This window comes from Oncorhynchus masou, chromosome 19 (assembly GCF_036934945.1).
Source record: "Oncorhynchus masou masou isolate Uvic2021 chromosome 19, UVic_Omas_1.1, whole genome shotgun sequence".
Lineage (NCBI taxonomy): Eukaryota > Metazoa > Chordata > Actinopteri > Salmoniformes > Salmonidae > Oncorhynchus > Oncorhynchus masou.
In genome coordinates, this window is record NC_088230.1 from 22,160,835 (window position 1) to 22,168,322 (window position 7,488).

General features: G+C 41.9%; 1 pseudogene; it reads left to right on the plus strand.

Moving 5' to 3' along the window:
- The first annotated feature begins 550 nt into the window (after positions 1 to 550).
- Positions 551 to 3,516, plus strand: LOC135506003 (inactive hydroxysteroid dehydrogenase-like protein 1; annotated as a pseudogene).
- Positions 3,517 to 7,488: the final 3,972 nt, after the last annotated feature.

Below are 7,488 nucleotides of genomic sequence, written 5' to 3' on the forward strand. Positions count from 1 at the left end.
GTGGAGGTAGACCTTACAGTGAAATGCTTACTTACAAGCCCTTAACCAACAGTGCAGTTTGAAGAAGAAAACAAATAGAAATATAACAAATATAGCTAGACAACGATGCCATTGTATTAAAACGTGGGCATGCATTATCTTGCCATGTAACGTTACTGCAGCTAGTTGACGTTATGTTTGTTGACATGGTAGCTAACGTTAGCTTGCTAGCAACGAAGGTAAGGAGATAAAGTCATTTGAATGACAGACCTTGGTTAAACATTTTCGCAAAACCATTGCAAATGTATCACATTGTAATAAACAGTGTACGACTTCCATACCGTACTGCTCATTTCGTCAATATAGTTGTGCAGTTAGCAACAATTTCCAACCTCCTGCAGAAACATGGAAAAATGTAACAGTACTTTGGAAAAGGGCTGCAAACAAACACCATATTTTTTTGTTTGTTAACACTGACAATTATGATATACAATAAATTCCAGCTACTCCTGTTATTTTAAACCAAAGTGTTCATGCACTATGCTTTTTCCTGTGCCTTTAAATCCCTGACCGTTAGATGTCACGTGGTCCCCCATGTTTACACTCTCTTCCGGGAAAGGAACGTCTGTCAAAAGCCAAATCAAAAATAGAACAGTATGAAGACAGGCAAAAAAAAAAGGCCAGTCTTAAACAGCTTCTCTAATCGAAATCTCCTACCATACGTCTAGGCGAGGCCATGAAGGCGTTGGCTAGCTAAGCTCATACGTACAAACACGTCATCGGGTCTAACGGTCATCTGGCGCCGAACTGCCCATGTGTAAGCCGTCAAATCAAAGGCGCTCCTTCGATATAAAGTTGTTGGTGACGAAAATGACAACGTATCTGTTTGTCACTTTTATGAGGTTGTTGTAATAACGTTTAACTACTTAAGACATTGGCACAAATTTTTGATTTCGAGAAAATGAACAACTATGGAATTCTGTTAGACTCTAATTTGGGCTCCAGAGTGGTGCATCTGTGTGCTAGAGGTGGTGGCCCTGTATCACAACTGGATTTATGATTATGGGTCACATAGGGCGGCGCACAATTGGCCCAGCGTTGTCTGGGGTTGGTCATGGTAGGCCTTCATTGTAAATTCTTAAATAGTTAAATAAATAAAATTGACTTCTCAAACCCGAAGCCCAAGCCGGGTCTGTTGGTCTATATCACAAGTATTCAGTATTCCTGGAAAGCTTGCGATGTTGCGCCTCTGGGTTTAGAAACTCTGTGGCCAATCCAGAGACAGAAGAGGAAGCGAGACACAAAACTCACAGTTTTTTTCTGGTACAATGAAAGTCAATGAATTAAGTACACTAGACCCAACTGCTATTGCATTGGTGTCTATGGGAGAGCCACCCCATTAAGCATGGTAAACGACCATCTTTGGCAACCAAACTCAATATTGCACCTGTCAGAACTGCTGTGTAGCAAGATTACAAAATACTATGCACAATTTAACTTTAAGCTTTAAGTATCAAGTAAAGTATATAATTGGAAAACCGTTAGCTCCTTTATTGAGGTATCCAAGTAGTACAGATTGGCTAAGATTAGGAAACATTGTTTGTAGCTTGCTTCAGTTTAGCTAATTACCAACCTGTGACTGCTATGGCTGGTGTTGACAGTTTTGAGCTGATGTACAGAGAAATTGCGCAGTCATGCACTTAATTTGTGGAAACCCTAGCCGTTGTGGGTGCTCTGTGTACAGCCAGCAAATGTGTGTGACTGCTACAGCTTGGTCACGGTGCATTTCCTTCCTCGACTGACGCAAAGCACTCGCCTTGGTCACCGTTTTGATGAAGGGGGTGTCATTTATAGTAAGGTACAATGTCAGTGACACAGCCAAGGCCATCTCTGAGACTCCTGGAGTGGATACAATGGTGCTTGTGGCTAACTTCAGTCAGAGCGACACAGGTTGCAAGCCTGTCAAAGACACCTTGAGGGGACAAAAATATAGGCTTTCTGGTTAACTGTGAGTGACTGCCTTGGCAACTCACCAAACTTGACTGGCCTGCCTGAAGACCAGTTGTGGGACGTACTCCAACACACATTGCTGCCACCACACTGATGACGCGCCTGGTTCTACTTGGCATGGTAGGGAGGAGACGGGGAGCAGTGGTAAACATCTCTTCTGGGGTATGTTATAGACCTTCTCCAAGCAAAGCTCCTCTCTCATGTTCTACGGTCACTCACATACAAACACACACGGATCATCCTTGATGTGCATGTTGTTAAATGCATTGTGATCTTGTCATCCTACTGATTCGTTGTAATAAATGCCTGTGATTCTTTTTTTTCTTTTTTTCTCAGGCTTACCTTGATAACTTTTCCTGTACTCTGCACCATGAATATGGTCATCAGGGAATCTTTGTGCAAAGACTGGTACCTTTTGAGGGGGCGCCCATGGAGCATCAGCAGGTGGCTCGCTAGTACCACAGTCAGTTGTTTATGCCTGTCATGCCATTTCCACCCTGGGCATCTCACACAGGACCACAGGCTATTGTCCCCATAAACTGCAGGTACACAGATCAGTGCTGATTAAAATGGGGTGACGGAAGGGGTGACGGGTAGACATTGAGTAGTCCATAGTCCATTTTAAACTTTAGGCCAACCATGACCATTGTTTGTGTTATCTTTTCTAGTTTGGACTTGTGCAGTCAATGCCAGAATGGATTTGTGTTTTTCAGTCATGTATGCTCACAATCTCATGCTAAAAGGTCTCCTTCATACAGAAAACTGAACTCCAGTCACTAAACTCATGACAACAAAGTTATGCCTAGCTAATACAGGCATCAAACAGATGATGAGTGAATGAGTGTGTGTAATAATTGTATCTTAAAAATCTATATTTATTCAGTGAATGTAATACTAAATAATCTCCAGGAGTGTTGCTCCCAAATTATGTTTATGGCGTCTTTGAAATGCACAGATATGTGAGGTGATGGAGATCTTTTTTTGCAGTGGTTTGAGATGTTTATTTGAGGAACTGTGGTCTTTGATTTGTTTAACTGGCGATCCTATGTAAAGCCAGTTGTTTTGACAACAATTTGCAGTGTACTTGAGAATACATTTTGAAATGAGTTATTTTTTATTTACTGATGGTGCTGGGATTCTAATTATTGGTTATATGATTGCAGAAATAAGTTGTGTGCTTGTGAATGACATTTCATCTGGTTTATGCTTGGTGAATATACATATGTTATGCATAGCACAAAACAAAATGGAGCTCAATAAAGATAATCCTTACTAAATAATTATTTGGTGATGTACTTTGAGGATTTCATTTTTGAACAAAAATCTGTTTTTAAATCAACAAAGACAAGATTAGTTTAGTAAATCATTTACACTTAGAAGGACCAACACTTTTGACATATTCTTTTGGAAAAGTTAGGTCAGGCATTGTTATTGTGAAGATTGCAAACATGTGAAGCAAAGTCTGCTGTAACATAAAATGCATGTTGTGTATGAAAATCAATACTCTATAGACAATTAAATCATGTTGCAGGTTGGCAGTGTCTCTGACTTTTAAATCATTTGTCAAACTTCTTGAATTTCTTGAATATTGACATACCCTGCCTCTATGTTTGATATAGCTGTACACTAGGTATCATAGGAACCTAAATGATCACTTTAAGGTTTCATCTTGGGCCACAGCACTACCACAGGTCATTGAATGGTGTCATGCCTAAGAGGTGGGATATGTAGTCTTTGTTGTGGTTTGGATGGTGCCTCGTCCATAAGAGGGGAAGGTTGAGAAGGTTCTCATCTTCACCCTGACATCAACATCCAGCGAGACTGAGCTCGGACCTTTCTTCAGGCCTGTCCCTTGGTAAGTTGAAAAAGCAAACAATTCACTTATGATAATTACATGATCAGATACCAGATTTGTGAAAATTGCATTCATGACATTAGAAAGTGAGATGTAATCGTTAATTGCCTCTGGTTTGTTGTTGGTATTAGACAGTCATAATGCATAAACAGTGAGGTTAATCAAATGAGCTTTACATTAGAGATATATCACCTGCTTTGTAAGGATGGATGGGATTGCTGACGTTGACAAAAAGTAATGGCAGATAATTATAACATTATGTGACCATACCAGTTTACCAATAGACTACGCATACAGCCTTGATGAAAAGTAGACTACTATCTGCAGTGGGAGGTTTTTCCTAAAGAAAACTGTGATAGGCAAAGATTTAATTTTGAGTATGTATTCAATAAATGTTTCTGAATGAAATAGTGGCACAGTAAACTGAATGTAATGAAAAGGTAGGAAAACAATCTTCATGTCTTCATGTGCCTTCTGAATAAAACAATCAATGTTTAGGGATTGAACAAGGTCAGTTCCTTGGTTCCCACCAGATTGGAAAGGTCTGTTATTGGAATGGCTATTGATATCTGGGCCTCATGGGCCTTCACGTATCAATGTACTCACTGGTCCAAATGAACAGATAAAGAGGGTCTTTGACTGAGCGCTCATTGGTACATTTCAATTAGTACATATTAATAATGCTGTTATGAGATCTATTCATTCTCTAAAACCTTGCTTGCTTAAAGAATGCAATATCTTATACAGTTCTTGTCATAAGTGATAATCCCCCAGGTGATAAATATATACCGTTGAAGTCAGAAGTTTACATACACTTAGGTTGAAGTCATTAAAACTAGTTTTTCAACCACTCCACAAATTTCTTGTAAACAAACTATAGTTTTGGCATGTCGGTTAGGACTTCTACTTTGTGCATGACACAAGTAATTTTTCCAACAATTGTTTACAGATTATTTCACTTATAATTCACCGTATCACAATTCCAGTGGGTCAGAAGTTTACATACACTAAGTTGACTGTGCCTTTAAACAGCTTGGAAAAGTCCAGAAAAGGATGTCATGGCTTTAGAAGCTTCTGATAGGCTAATTGACATCATTTGAGTCAATTGGAGGTGTATGTGTGGATCTATTTCAAGGCCTCTCTTCAAACTCAGTGCCTCTTTGCTTGACATCATGGGAAAATCAAAAGAAATCTGCCAAGACCTCAGAAAAAAAAACGTGTAGACCTCCACAAGTTTGGATCATCCGTAGGAGCAATTTCCAAATGCCTGAAGGTACCATGTTCATCTGTATTTTTTTTAAAATATTTTATTTTTGCATTATCCAATTAAGAACATTCAAAACAAAAGTGAAAAGATAGACAACGATAGGACAAAGTGACAGTAACAGACGAACGTAACAAAAATAAATTATAATTATAATTATATAAACAAACATACAATAATAAAAAATAAAAAAATAAAAAAAATAACGAGACATTGGATCACCTGCCATAGGCTACATACTATACATTACGTGTGAAACATTATGTGAGGATTATATATAGATTCAATCAATGAGATGTGGGGGGAGATTCTCCATATAGTCAATAAAAGGTTGCCAATTTCTGTAAAATGTCTTTAACTTATTCCTCAAGCAGTAAGTGATTTTCTCCAAAGGGATACAACTATTAACTTCCGAAAGCCACATTGCAACTGGCAGGGAGGAATCCAATTTCCATTTCAAGGCTGTCAGGATTTGGCCAGGGTTGTTCCAGTTGTTTGTCAGTAGATGTCCCCATTGTGCTTTTTGTCCCTGTGTTTTTCCCTTGACCCCCATTATTGTTTGCACCTGTGTCTCGTTTCCCCTGATTGTATTTAAACCCTTTGTTTCCCTCAGTTCTGTGCTCTGTGTTTGTATGTTAGCACCCTGCCCTAGTGTTCTGTGTGCTCTTGTCGATTCCGGGTAACGTTCTTGTGGTATTCTGTTTTTTGTTTTTGTTTAGTTTTGGTGAGTTTCTTTTTAGGTCTTTTTGTGTTTTTTCCTTCCACCTTTTGGATTTGCCATTTTTTATTTTAGGATTTTTTCTTTATTAAATACACCGTCTTAAGTACTGCTGTGTCTGCCTCATCTTCTGGGTTCTGCTGTCTATTCGTGGCTCAGTTGGTTAAGTGACTGTTTCTCACTCCGGAGACCCAGGTTCAAAACCGGGTCCTGACAGAAACACAGAGCCAAAAATGAACCCAGAGGCAGCCAGTTCCCAGGACCTTTTTGCCACGCTGTCCCACCACCAGGAGACTGTCCAACGCCACGAAGCCGCCCTGGTTCAGCAAGAGGCCTTAATGGCTAGACATTCTCATCTTCTGTCGGAGATGCTGACTTCCATTAAGCAAATATCTGATCGACTTACCCCGGCAACAGTTCCCGTCCCAGTACCTCAAGTTCACGTACCCATGGCAGTTAACCCCCTGGCTGAACCTCGTCTTCCACCTCCCCAACGGTTCTCAGGTGATCCAAGTGCTTGTAAAGGGTTTCTCACTCAATGTTCTCTCTCCTTTGAGCTGCAAACCTCGTCGTTTCCCACCGACCGGTCTAAGATCGCATATATCATCACCCTGCTGTCGGAAAAAGCCCTGGCCTGGGCTACTGCTGTGTGGGATGCCCATAGTTCCTGCTGTGCCAGCTACTCTGCCTTTGCTGAGGAATTCAAACGAGTGTTTCAAGGCCCAAGCAGTGGTTCTGACTCAGCCAAACAGCTCCTGACTCTCCATCAAGGTTGGCGCAGCGTGACGGACTATGCCATCCAGTTCCGCACGGTGGCAGCAGCGAGTGGCTGGAACAACGAGGCGCTCACGGTGTGCTTTCTGAAAGGCCTTTCCGACACTATCCAAGATGAACTGGCCACTCGGGAACCACCGGACAATCTCGAGTCCCTGATCAAGTTGGCCTCACGCATTGACCAGCGTCTGAGAGAGAGAGAACTCAACCGTAGACCTCTAGCCCCTATCAGTCCCAGCTCCGAGTCCCCACCTTTATCATCACTGGCTCCACCGGAACCCATGCAGATTGGACGCATCTCCCAGGCTGAGAGAGACCGCCGGATGAGGAGCGACGCTGTCTATATTGCGGCAAACCGGGCCATTTCCGTTCCACGTGTCCCGGGCTCCAGGGAAACGCTCTGTCCCGTACAGACCGGGGGAACTGTAACGGGAAACATAACCTCCTCCCATCCGTCCAACTCCCGTCTGCTCATTCCAGTCACCCTCTCCTGGGACAACCACAAGCTTCACCTTCAAGCCTTGGTAGACTCTGGAGCCGCAGGTAACTTCATGGATGGTGTCTGGGCGAAGGAGAATGGCGTTCCTTCTGAACTTCTAAGTGACCCCATGAGGGTTACTACATTGGATGGAAGCCCTTTGGGATCTGGACTTGTCACTCATGTCACTACCTCCTTGAGACTTTCAGTTTCACAACACCAGGAATTGATGAACTTTCATTTGATCTCCTGTTCCGAGTTCCCTCTCGTCCTTGGATACCCCTGGCTTCACAGCCATAACCCTCACATCGACTGGTCTGTGGGCACTATCAAGCAGTGGGGTCCTACGTGCCAAGCTACTTGTATTTTCCAGAATTCCCCGAGTTCTACTCCCGAGTCTTTAGAATCCA